Genomic DNA, 13,240 nt, shown 5'->3' on the forward strand with positions numbered 1-13,240 from the left:
TGGCAGCTTGGGCTAACAACCTGAGTACAATCCCACCTAACCCCCTAGGTATGTACTTGGACAGCTAGGTAGACATACCCACAGTGATGGAAAAATATCCATGGTAACCAAAATCTTGTGCTTCCGTTAATTTCTCCTTCCTCTGGGTGACTTAAATATCCTGCCACTGGCCTGGATATTTTTTCTTTTTCCTCTTGGCTAGGCTGCTGGGGGAAAATTCTGTTTTCATGTCCTTGCCTGTGGAGGAAAGGTTTAGCCAGATGCTAGACATGTAACTATGGAAGTTACCACCACCCCACTCATTCATTATCACTTTTCCCTGGCCTCACTCCTCTCCTAACATTTCATAGAGAGAGGGAGTTTGTGCTCCCGGTTATTTGTTCATAATAGCAACACAGCCATCCCTGGCATGCAGATAAGCCACAGCTAGGGATAAGGTCCCCATCTCTTATCTGACAGCAGCCCTTTTGTATACCAAAGTGAATACATTGTTATTCATGGGTGTATAAGAATAGGTACCAAGTTACTTAATAGGAAGGTTGGTTTTATGGCCAGGGCATTAGCCTCAGCCTGGGGAGACATAGGTTCAATTCTTCACTATATCAGACTTCTTATGTGACCTTGGACAAATCATTTACTCTTTCTGTGCCTCAGTTTCCCATTTATGAAATAGGAATAATAGAACTTGCCTTCTTCACAGAGGTGTTATGAGAAAAAAATATAGGAAAGATTGTGAGGTGCTCACATAATGCAGTAATGAGAGCCATAAATAGCCCAGGATAGGAATGCACCTCATATAAATAGCCTACCATAGGAATGGCTTGCAAATGAGATTATAAAATGCTATGGCTGTGGCAATGACTATGCTAATAACTGCGTTAAGCCTCTGAATGGACCACATATAAACTAGATGCTTCTAGAAATCTTAGCAGACTCAGAGTGAACGGAGTGTTTGTGCAGTAAGTAAAAGAGCTGAACCTTCTCTCCTGATGCCTGCCCTGGGTGCTTACTAAACATTACAACTGAGTTTATGTATTTCTTCACAATATCCCTGCCTTGTAAGTTAGTTTTTATACTTATGTTAATCATGCAAATCATCTTTTTTATGCTATTTTATGCTATTTATCCATCCACTGGAATCTATCTAATGTCATATGTCTACATCTATATGGCAAATAAGCTATTAGGTTTAACTATATTAATAGGATATTTTTAGTAAAAATGGTGGGTGCTCTCCTTTCACTTTTATAGCTCCTCACCTACCATTAGCGGTTCCACAAGAGGTCTATGAAATAATATCACTAAGGAATAATTGGCACTATATATATATATCTTAAAAAAATAGAATAAGGATATTAAAAAAGGAACAATCCTAAAATAAAGATATTCCTGAGTGCACAAAGGCAGCTGCTGTATTGGCACTTGCAATCAATTACTGTACTATAAGGCATTCATTCCTCTAGAAGAATCTATTATTTTGAAACATAATGCAAAGTCACAGCAGGCATCATACTAGTGGGCTGTGCATATTGTATCTCAGCCAGACTACAGAGAGTATTAGACAAATCAAACTCTGTGTGTATTCTGTAACAAAGTCAACAATCCCTATATATCACTTAAAACCATTTTACCAGATCTCATTGTCAGGAACATGACATTCATTACCAGGAACTAAACCCTTCATTAAACAGTTTGACAAAGTCTTTAAAGCAATACACTAATATAAACAGAAGAAGTGGAATTAACTGCCAATGGTAAGCTTTTAAAAGGAATTTATATATATATATTGTGCAATATATATATAATCCGCTATGGCTTTATTGTCATACATGTGTGCCCTTGGTGTCATTTTTTGTTCATATATATACCCATGTACATAGAAACATTAATTTAAAACAGTGACTGTACACACATGCTTTTACTACACCGCAGAAACTCACTAATCTGAATTTCATTAATCTGTTCTCTTTATAATCCACAATAAATATCAGTCTTTCCCCATCTCTCAGCAGAGATGTTCAGATGTTGTTGTGAGTTCTCAAGTTAGGAAAATTTCCTTATTTTTACAAAATATACTATGGCACATCTACAAGTGTGCTATGAATTATTAGCACAGGTAATGGAAACTAAGTCATCATTGATAAAATAAATGATGAACAAAGTGCATTTTGTAACATCTGCCTAATTTTGTGTGTACATGTACTCCCTAATTTCCAAATTTAGACCCTGATCCTGCAATGGCTGTGTAAAGTGAAACATATACATAACTTTCAATATTGGGGATTTAAATATTTCACAATGGGTTTCACAGTCATTGGTTCAAATTAATAAGCATGGTATGAATAAAAACTACACAAAGTGGCACACATACAATAAAGTAATTAATTACATGATCATTTCTCAAATAATATCATATCATATCATGCAAGATGGATATATAAATTGCTGAGCCATGTGATAAATTGTATTTTCCAGCGTCCAGTATTGCCTCACCTATGTTCTGGTCACAAATCTGCCTCTGATAAAAACAACCTTCAGAAAACAGCTTCACCATCAAATATGAAATTTTCTCCCAAAATTATGCTGACGTGGAGTTGAGGCACCATCAACCCCTCATCAGGATTTGTGGAATGATATCATATAAGAGCCACAAGGGCTAGAACTTTCCAATGAGACTTAAAGCAGTTGCTGGAAGGTTCCAAGATATCAGTCTTAAAATTGGCACATTATTATGAACAGAAAAGCCATTTTATATAATTGTAAAGGTTTCAAAAAGTCGTAGTTATGATTTTCCTTTCCCTCTTGTTCTTATTTCGCTGGTAAGTGGTAGTCAGATCTTAGAGGCAGAGGGATTTGAAAAATAGTATCAATAAACTTGTTAAAGCTCTTTAAATTGTTACTAATGTTTGTCTCGGAAAAGTATGTGGTGTATACAGAATACATAATGATATGATGTGGCTAAAGGATTTATTGGCATGCCTTTGGGATGAACTACATATTTTTGTCATGATTTCACTACTTGTGAGTAATTTGGTCTTCCCAAACTCATGGCCATAAAACTTTACATCTCAGTTAGTAAGATATATGGGCTTCATTCTGGGCTGCTTATGTAAAGTGAGCACTGCAGCTGCAGTTCCACAGGTAATTCTGGTGCAACCAGTTATATTCTTCCATTTTGATTATCTAGAAGGTTTTATACCAGAAATGCACAAATGCAGACAGGAGCATCTTTGGCTAACAATAGGCTACACCCTTATTCCCTTATGAATGATACAGTGTAAAATCTCTTTCAAATGAAATATCTGAAAACAGAATAAGTCAATTTAAAAATGAGAATGTGTGTGTGTGTGTGTGTGCATAGTTATATTATATTATAGTTATATAATATCAAACACAGTCATTCATTTAACACATTTCCATTCTCTTCCTTATAGCATCTAACCATTTGGCATGTCTGCAAAAAATCCCTTTCTCCCTTGTGCCCAACCATGTTATGCATGCTTAAATAAATTAACTCTAAGTATAAAAAGAGATCATTTTATTGCAGATTAAAGAAAAATGTTAAACTATAAATTAAATCTGTCTTCCCAGACCAGTAATGTCTATCCAGAGCCAAATGCCTGCAGATTGCTTTAGTTTTCATTCTACTGTAAGCCATTCACATTCTTCCAAATTCATTTTAAGAATCTAAGTAGGTCAACCATATCCAAGACACACTGAAGACTGTCACATAAATGCTCTGGAAATTAAATGGGACAGCCCTGTGAGTCTGACACAAAAGACACATTTTTGGAAAGTGGGAGTTGCTTCCTTATGAGAATTTCTTTGCCGTGTTTAAGGTTAGTGTTTAAGGTGAATGTATTTGCGATTCCTAAGCCTTTCAGCATCCTTTTGCTCAGATGATGTTCCCAGGTGTTCTTAAAGGTCTTTCTTATGCCCTGTCTCTTCTTACACTATTGAATTTGGTGAATGTATCTAGTTTAAAGTTCATGTTTTATGTATCTATCTTTCTGAGTGGTAACAATGTTGAGAAGTTTTAAGAAAAGAGGAAATAGGATAATGTATTGTTTTTAGTATGACACCTCTGGGATGTAAACATTTGAGTTTAAATTGTGCCATACACTTCAATGTCCTATGTCTTATCTATTTATTACAACCCCAACCATATCTATAGTAAGGAATAGGGCCAGATCCTCAGCTTGCATATATCTTCATCTCTTTATTGACTTCAGTGGACTGATTGTAAATTTACTATGGCTGAAGATGTAGCTTCAGTAATCTAGCATGCGTGTGTATATATATTCATCTTTTTACTGTAGCATATATATGTGTGTCTGTGTATGTGTATGTCTAAATCTGTAACATTAAAACGATTAATAATCAATATCAAAAATATAAAGAAAAATTATTGTATTTACAGTAAAAGTCATAGTTATATATTCTTTTAATAGTAAAAGTAATATTTGTATAATGCTAGTATACAAGGAGGCTTATAGTTGCTGGAGGAAACATAACTTTAAATATCCTGCCTTTTGTGCATTTAAATGTTTAACCATAGTGTTGAATCAACATCAAGTATTTCTTTTCGTTTTTACTTTTCTTTGTATTTTAAGTTGTGCAATGAATACTTAAAAAGACTATTGATGCCCATACTAGACACTGCTGATGTCAAAACTTTGTTCATAGGAGTTGTCAGCAATGAATTTTGATGGAAACACTCTTTGTGCAGAATTTAGAATATATTGAATGTAGAGTCTGAACCAAACTTTTTTTCAGGGTGGAATCCATTGGGGTTTGGCACAATGCCATTTCTGTGCTTCTGTGAAGAATGACAACACCAAATACAGGGAGATTATCATCTCTCACCAGACATCCCCAGGGGAGAGACGGGAAAAGCTCCTCATCACATACAACCTGAGGGAAAAGGAGGAGAGATTGACTTGACAAAAGAGACATGCCCTTGCCCAAAACCAACAAGTTGAAGAGCTGAGATGGTCATTCCACCACTCCTCTGTGTATTTCTTGAATACTTGCACTATTTTTGTGCCTACTTCTGCAGACATTTTTATATGTCAGTTCTGTCTTTCTGTATGCTCCTGGCTGTGTATAATTTTATAATGTTGGTGCTGGTTTTGTGGATGCGCCATGCTCTGTGTATTTTTTTTTTAATGTTGATGCTGGCTATACGATACTTAATTGAACTTTAAGTAGTTTAAGATATTTAAATGAACTTTAAAGTACTCTCAGTACTCTCAAGAGTGACTCAGTTTAGCACAAACAAATTGGAATATTATCCAAAACCTATAGAACTCTTGGCCAGCTTCTAATGAGTCCCAAAAAACTCTTGGCCAGATTCTAATGCCCTTACTCACACTGAGTAATGACTTTGTCAACAGGTAAGTCCACTGAAGTTAACATGAGTTAAAGTGGAAGAAATTGGCCATCTGGTGTTATTTACAATCCCCAAATAGCTCACTGTCTTTGTAATAGGCTGAACTATGGGCTTTTAAAAATCTGGATCCAGAGCATACCCATGTCCTTGCAATCAGAATATGTACAGACTGTTTTCACTCAAAGGCCTGCTGCAGTGCTAATCTTTCCAAAAGACACATAGAGAGGGACAGGAGGCATTCAGGACCAGATCTCAAAGTATTGAGGTCCCTATGTCCGAGTGGGGGCTAGGCACTTCAAAATCTTTAAGGATCTGTGTCTCGGATACTCTCGTGATGAAAGTGATATAAGAATCTATGTAGAATGGAATAGGTATGGCCCTATGATCTCTTCTCTGCACAGGTGACCACAGCTGCCCTACAGTGAGAGAGCACATATTGCACCTTGTCAACAGGAATAGTTGTGCCCAGACTCCCTCCATGGTCCCAGAGAAATTTTGTGTGCCTGTTGCACAATGCTTATCGGACAGACCACTGGAGTAGTCTGCCTGCCCATCCCCATCTCTGAGGGCTGACGGTAAGAACCACAATTTAGCCCACAATAAGCAGAAATTCTATCACTAATTTAATAAAATGCCAAAAACCTGTGAACAAAACTCACTTATGGGCTTCAAATGTATTCAAATATAGCAAACTCCATTTAATAGTCTGGATTGCTTTAAAAGATCTGCAACAATGATTAAATGTTAAAACAACTTCTTTCCAGGGAGTTTGTCATGGTTTAAAATGTTAGTGTTCTGTATTATGAAATAACTTGAGAAAATTATGGGACTGGTTAATTACAAGCCCTCAATGATTTATCTAATAAACTGTTTTAATAGATTAATTATTCATTCTATTGTGTTAATGGATTTTGTTATTGAATAATGGTGCACTAATTGTGAATGGAATAATAATTAAAAAAAACACAGCTTACTGGCAGGCATAAGAGAGGGAAATCACAAACAGAATAGGGTTCTGAGTGCTGGTGTTTGAGATAATTATGCAGCACAGGTCAAGCAATCAGTTTTGAACTTAAGGGCTGCTTATCTATTTTTTTATATCCACCTGTGATATCAAAATATTACTCACAGTAGACTGCAACTCTGTGATCCTCCCTCTCCTTTCTCACATGGTCTGGTGTCAGTGAAATAGTTAATGAAGACATTGCCATTTATATTGTCATCACTGGGTATCTGAAAGAACACTCTGAGATTCATCGGGAAGTTCAGGTCTCTGAGTTGTTGATGTAGTCTCTGTGCACCATTCCACTGTTTACCTCTGTTTCGGGTTCTCAAAGTTTAGTCTGCAGTCATACAGGCATAGAGATTTACTGTAAAAATAAAAAAGAAAAGTTTGGATTCTGGTGAAAAAATAGCAGCCTAAAAATAAAAGAAAAGAATAGTGTTGTGGCCCAGATCCTCAAAGACATGGAGATGCCTAGCTCCCATGGATTTCCCTTTGATGGTATGGGCCTGAGCGATCAACCCAGGATGACCTAGCCCAATTTGAGCCCTGCCTGTCACCATCTACAGGAGATCAGTTCAGAATGCTTTAACCAGCTACACCTGACAGTAAAATTACCCCTCAGCCATTTGTATGTACTTTACTGCACATTCTTTTTGTTTTGGGGGCACAGAATGAGAAGAGATATTTTTTGGAAGATTTATTAAAGCTTCTCAGTTAGGAAAAAAAAGTCTTTTCTCTTTGAATATTTCATAGTATCTTGCTTTTCATTTTCAAAACATAATTGAGTTCCATGAGGAATTTGGAACACCTTCACAGTATAATAAAAATCACTAATGAGTACACTAGACAGGAATGTTATTTATTGAAATACCTGCTTCCTGCTGAGCTGCTGGAATGACCAAACTCTTGTTTGGAATATGTCTGCCCATGTGGGACCTCAGTGTATATAAAAAAAATCTCTTCCTATTTGAGATATTAATGTGTAAATACAATACCACAGAACAAAAGACTTCAACACGTATGAAAAAAACTGAGTAAAATCTCATTGGTTCCTGCAAGTAAGGATATTTATTTTTAAATAATGTCAGTGAGAAACGGTTGCAGTGTTTGCTGCAATTAAATCTAACTCTGAATAATTCAATATCCATTGAAAATCAATGGGAATTGGGCATCTTTAACAGGGTGGATTGCCCATGGGCTGGAAACCCTGAGGCTAAACCAACCCTGATTATGAGATAAGCCTCCCCTGAAGGGAATCATGTGCTTTAATATAAAAGGTAGCAGAAAGCTGCAGAGATATGACTGGTTGAGGGGGAAAAAAAGAGTAAGGAAATAAGGCCAGAGCTGTAGCCAGAGTGGGAACTGGTTGCCTCAGGTAGAGCTTGTGATTTTAGATGTTGTTAGATTATTTTTGGTTAAGGATTGTCTGTGTATTTCGTAGATGTCACAGTGCTATTAGAGAACAGAACCCTGGCCTTCCACGATGCCCAAGCTTGAAAGGTAGAGAAATATGCCCCTCTGGCCGAAACCTTGAGAGCTAAGGGTTACCAGGTACAGACACACGCACTGATCATCAGAGCCTTAGGCGCATGGGACCCCAGTAACGAGCGAGTGCTGAGAGAATGCGGAATTGGTCAGTGCTATGCTCGGCTGATGCAGCAACTCATGGTGTCGGATGCCATCAGGTGATCGAGGGACAGCTACATAGAACACATCACGGGAATCAGCAATACGAGGAGGGATGAGCTGGAGTGCTGATGAGAAGCACAGCCAGGAAAGTAACAAATACTTTCCTCATGGATTGTATTTTCTAAATGGGCAACCAACCTAATTCTCAATTACTAAGGGACAATCTCCACTCAATATTTTGCTTTCCACAACCAAATCTCTGTACAACTTCTCATGAGTGATGTATCTGAGTATTCAGATTCTAATATCTAAACTGTATTGTTAAATCTATTCACCTAAATCTGGGTTATTGCTGATAATGTACTCTATGTATCATATGACTTTTAAAAAATTAACTTTGTATTTGTGGATAATCTAAGCACTACACCCAGATGTGCAGACACTCTTTTCCCAACATATGTATTATATATTTTTTTAACATTAGCTTTAACTAAATTTTAAAATTTAAATCAACCCCAAAATGGATGCTATAAATCACAACAAAGACTCTGCAGTGCTTAAAGGACCCATAAGAGGGGGGCTATTATAGGCAGGGCACTGCAGATGCTCAAGCAACCTATGGGGTTGCTTAAGTGGCCACTCCTAGAGCCCCTGAATCCCTCATTCTCCTTTGAGAATTCCAGCTTTGAAGCTTTAGTCAGCAAAACAGTTAAGCTTGTTTTTAGCTAAATCAAGGCCTTTGTGCGAGTAAAAGTGATTTGCTAGCACTAGATCCTTACAGGCATAACATATGCAGGTGCTGCATACTGATATTTGTATGTGGTTATGCCAATCTTCCTTACTAGTGACTGGAAAAATCTTTTCTATTCCAGTCTGGCCTTTTCCAAGTATAAAGTACCAGAGATGATGAAATACATGGTGATTCTGTAATATGAAATGTATACTGGGTAGTAGACTAAATGAATCAAGCTGTGGGCTAATACAGGAAGCTAATGTATGAACTCATTGTTCTACCTAGCAACAATCTTGCAGCATGTTTTTTGAAATTACTGTACATGGTACACTTGGTACTGTACTGTACATGGTACTGTACTGTACACTTAGTGAGCCATTAGCATAACTCAGGTCTGAGAGGGTTTCAGTTTAAAGCTGTCTTTTACTTTTCCTAGTTCAGGTGTCATATAAACTACATGAACATAGTTGTTAGAATAAAAGGACATTTAATAAGAATATTACTTTGTACTAATTAGAAGATGTCTGCTAACTTGGCACAAATACAAAGTATCTAGATTTTTTGATATTACACTCTCTGACCCTGTTGAAATCTAACTGCTACTACCTAATAAAATACTTCCATTATTGTGAGATTTTTCTCTTTGCTGTGAAAACACTGCGTGCCCTTTAAGAATTATGCTGCCTCGGAATATCAGTTGTGCTGAAGTACTTCATGCTATAATGAGTTCCTTGTGAAATATAATAAATAAGAATGCAGCCCAGAAAAGCAACTGGGGGGCGGAGAGGAGGAAAGAATAAGTATGATCCAAAGATCAAGAGACCTGCAAATTGTCAGCAGACTGATGATACTCTATCCCCTGCTTAGAAACAATCTTGCCAAGAGCTGAACAATGAGAGGAGACAACCTTGAGCGTTGTGGTTTAATATAGTTATAAATGTAAACAGTTTTACAGACATAATGTCTAGTTTATTTAATAATCTATTAATAAAACACATAGATAATAGTTATTCAACACTCAGCCATGATCTCTGTGTGTCACCATTCATGGTCAAATACTATTCTACTTATTTTTATAAAAACAGCACTTTCATTCTGTTAAACACAATGAAAAAAGCCAAGGTGGGTTCTATAACCCCCAAAGTTAACAGATTTTAACAGTTAACAGATTTTTAGAAAGAATTTAATTTATTATTTAGCTAGCAAGTAACCCCTGTTTTCAAGATTTTCATGCTACAGTGCTTCCTTCTTTCCTTAATTACTGCTCCTTGTTGCTAAAAAACAAGTTACAAATTGAGACAAAATTGCAAAACAAGTTTATTCTTCAATCTTAAGTGTTTAAAATATTGACTGGGGATTATAAAATGCAAGATATAAACTACATGCTTCCATTATGCAGTGAACCACTGCTAGCAAGAGTGAGCACAATTCCTCTGGTTTCAATTGTTTTCACTCATGTAGCCCTGTAAACAGAAAGAAAAACAGTCCGTATAAACAAAGTCAATGATGCAACCATTTTATTAAGCAATACAATTAAAAAGTCATTTAGAACATAAGAATGGCCATACTGGATCAGAGCAATGGTCCATCTAGCCCAGTATCCTGTCTTCTGACAGTGGCCTCTGCCAGATGCTCCAGAGGAAATGAACAGAACAGGGCAATTTTTGAGAGATCCACTCCTGTTTTCCAGTTCCAGCCTCTGGCAGGGAGAGGCTTAGGGACATCCAGAGTATGAACTTGTCAGATCTTCCATGAACTTATCTAATTGTCTTTTGAACCCAGTTATAGTTTTGGCCTTCACAACATCCCCTCGCAATGACTTTTGTGTAAGAAGCCGTTCCACTCCTTTCATACTTGTGGCATTTTTGGGTGTCCATTCAGACTCTTTGGAGGACTTCCAATATTCCTCTTTTAATCTTTTCTCCCGGGAGAGTTTGGCCTTGAGATCTACAACCTCTGTTAGGCTTCAGGACTTCTCAGGGTTTGTTTGTTTTTCCTCTTGATTCCTTCCATCACATATTTAGCCAGTGCAACCAAGTATTTTCAAGCTCTGGTGGGGCTTCCAACACCAAACTGAAGCTCGGAACATTTAGTCTTCATGTAAATTACTGACAGAAGGTTCATCCAAGAGTTGCTACAGTGATGACATGAGGATGTCTCTTCAGGCTCCAGGACACCAGAAACACTCCTACATCACAGAAAGGAGAGAGCAAGGTTTTGGGGGGCAGACACTAGTCTTTTTATTCTGTTTGTATAGTGCCTGGCACAATGGGGTCCTGGCCACTACAGCAATATGAATAATAATAAAAAGAACGTAGACCCAACAGCATGAAACATATCTAAAATATTTGAAGTTGTTTTAACTCAATTAAAAGGACTCTTCCCCATTTCTGGTAATGAAAATTAACCACATTCCCTATGATGAGGATTCAGAAGTCCCCCAAAGCCAACAGGAGCTCATTTTTTTTTCTTCCTGTTAAAATCAGAATAGCCATCCAAGGGTGCCAGCTCCTTGGAGTTTTAAAGAGGACAAATATTTCCCTAAGAGTTATGTATAGCAGTATTTTTGGCAGCTTTTATAAAATCAGAGTCGCTCTTGCTATTGCCTGAAGCCTGAGAAGCTTGAAATTTGCCCAATCACCAGCAGGGGTGGGATTAAGGGAAGGGTTGTAGCTTGGCAGCTCATCAAAAAGCAGCAAGAGTAATACAAAACACCAGCCAGCCAGCCAGCAGCAAAATTATAACTCAGTTTTGTAAAGTGCCTTCCATACTTACACTGTTTCTAAGAATATACATTCCTCTGGTACAACAACTCTATAGGCACATGGAGTACTTATGTATCAGTCAACATCATATACTCAGCCTTGTCCATATTAGAAACTGATTTTCACTGAAAGAGGAACATTGATCAGGATACTGAAGGTTTCCCCTCCCCTCTTTAACTACTACCAGAGAACCAGTAACCATTGTATCTCTAGCACTATAGCATTACTATCATGTTCTGCGAAGCAATGCCGTTCTGTAATTTAAAATACTAGGCTGTGATTCTAATTTCCCTTACACTGGTATATTTTTTTTCCCAAATGTAACTCTACTGATTTCACAGAAGTTACTTTTGATTTACATTGATTTGCATGGAGAATCAGGCCAGGAGTATGGGATTTTAACCCACAAAATTTTGGCTGGGAAAAAAAATGTGAATACATGAGGCATCTGTATATGCATTTCTGCTGTATTAGCTGTCTTTCTCAGAACTCTAGTTAGCTCATCAGATTGTTCAGTTATTGCTGTCCATTTCATAATTCAGCAATACAGTACAATAGGCAATGCATTTCTAGGTGATTATAGCATGCCTCAGGTGAAGTTATAAGGCAGAAGTCTGAGAGAAAAATGACTATAACCATTCAAAAATGCAGTAATGATGTTAAAATATACTGCCTGGAGTGTCTTAGTGCAATCATTATGAAAATAATGAAAACAGGCTCACACATGTACTTGGTATTCTTGGTTTTGGTGTGATATGCCTGGCAGCCAATTATAAAGATCCTATTGTGTCCCCATGGAGTTTAAAAACAATTTCATATTTAGTAACAATTCTTTTTGTTTATACTTTATTTTAGGTAGTGCTGGTCTGATAAGCCTCTTGCCTGAAGCACAGTCTTTCCCATTAGGGACATTTCTCCCGCTCTTCCAAACGAACACACATTTGGTTAACACTTAATTTGTGCAGCTACTGGCTGTACCTTAGCCATAAGAATCCAGGGTCCTAGAAAGCTTTATAGTTAGATGCCTAATAGTTCTTGATACTTCTGGCCTGCAGGTAGCTTTTGTGTTCATTCTATTTTGAACCTACCTAATTCACAGTTTTGATGCTTCTTGCTGTAGAGAAGACTTCTCCAGGTCTAGAGGAGGAAGAAGGGGAAAATCATCTGTAGTCACAAACAGTTCTGTGACCGAACATATAAATACCTGGAGTCTACAATTCATAGCTCATGACAGAAAGAAAAATTAATAAAAAAGCCTGCTTGGGGAGAATTTAACAAGAGGCCTGACCTAAATGGGGTGCACAACCAGCCACAGTGGTTTGTAAAAGTTTATATCAGAGCTAGATTATTAAGCCCATGAAAGACAGCCACTAATCATTATTAAGGGTTTTCTCTTCCACACTAGACTATTTCCTTATTATATCTCTTTGTCTTCAAAAAAGTGTTTGGGAAAGCTGGGGAGGAGATATAATAAGCATGTCTAGGGAGGACCAAAGAAGAGTTAGTATCTGGATGGCCTGATGCTGACAGGCTGATCAGAGAAGATTGTTTTCAAAAGATGTAAGCTATACCCTCTTCTTTATTCTATAACTCAAGTGAAAAAGCCTTCTTTTGTTTCACTTATGAGAAATGTGAATCCAGATATGTGAAGCAAAGTCTATCTTTGGTTTTCGTTCCATTTTCTCCCCGTTTTCAATAAATCTTGGTTTTGTTAA

General features: G+C 37.2%; 1 long non-coding RNA gene across 1 annotated transcript; it reads left to right on the forward strand.

Moving 5' to 3' along the window:
• Positions 1-1,001: 1,001 nt before the first annotated feature.
• LOC141985950 (uncharacterized) lies at positions 1,002-4,970 on the forward strand. The gene is made up of 3 exons (XR_012639074.1): positions 1,002-1,058; positions 3,685-3,839; positions 4,777-4,970. It is a non-coding gene; the product is annotated as an uncharacterized LOC141985950 (long non-coding RNA).
• Positions 4,971-13,240: the final 8,270 nt, after the last annotated feature.

This window comes from Natator depressus, chromosome 4, assembly GCF_965152275.1.
Source record: "Natator depressus isolate rNatDep1 chromosome 4, rNatDep2.hap1, whole genome shotgun sequence".
NCBI lineage: Eukaryota > Metazoa > Chordata > Testudines > Cheloniidae > Natator > Natator depressus.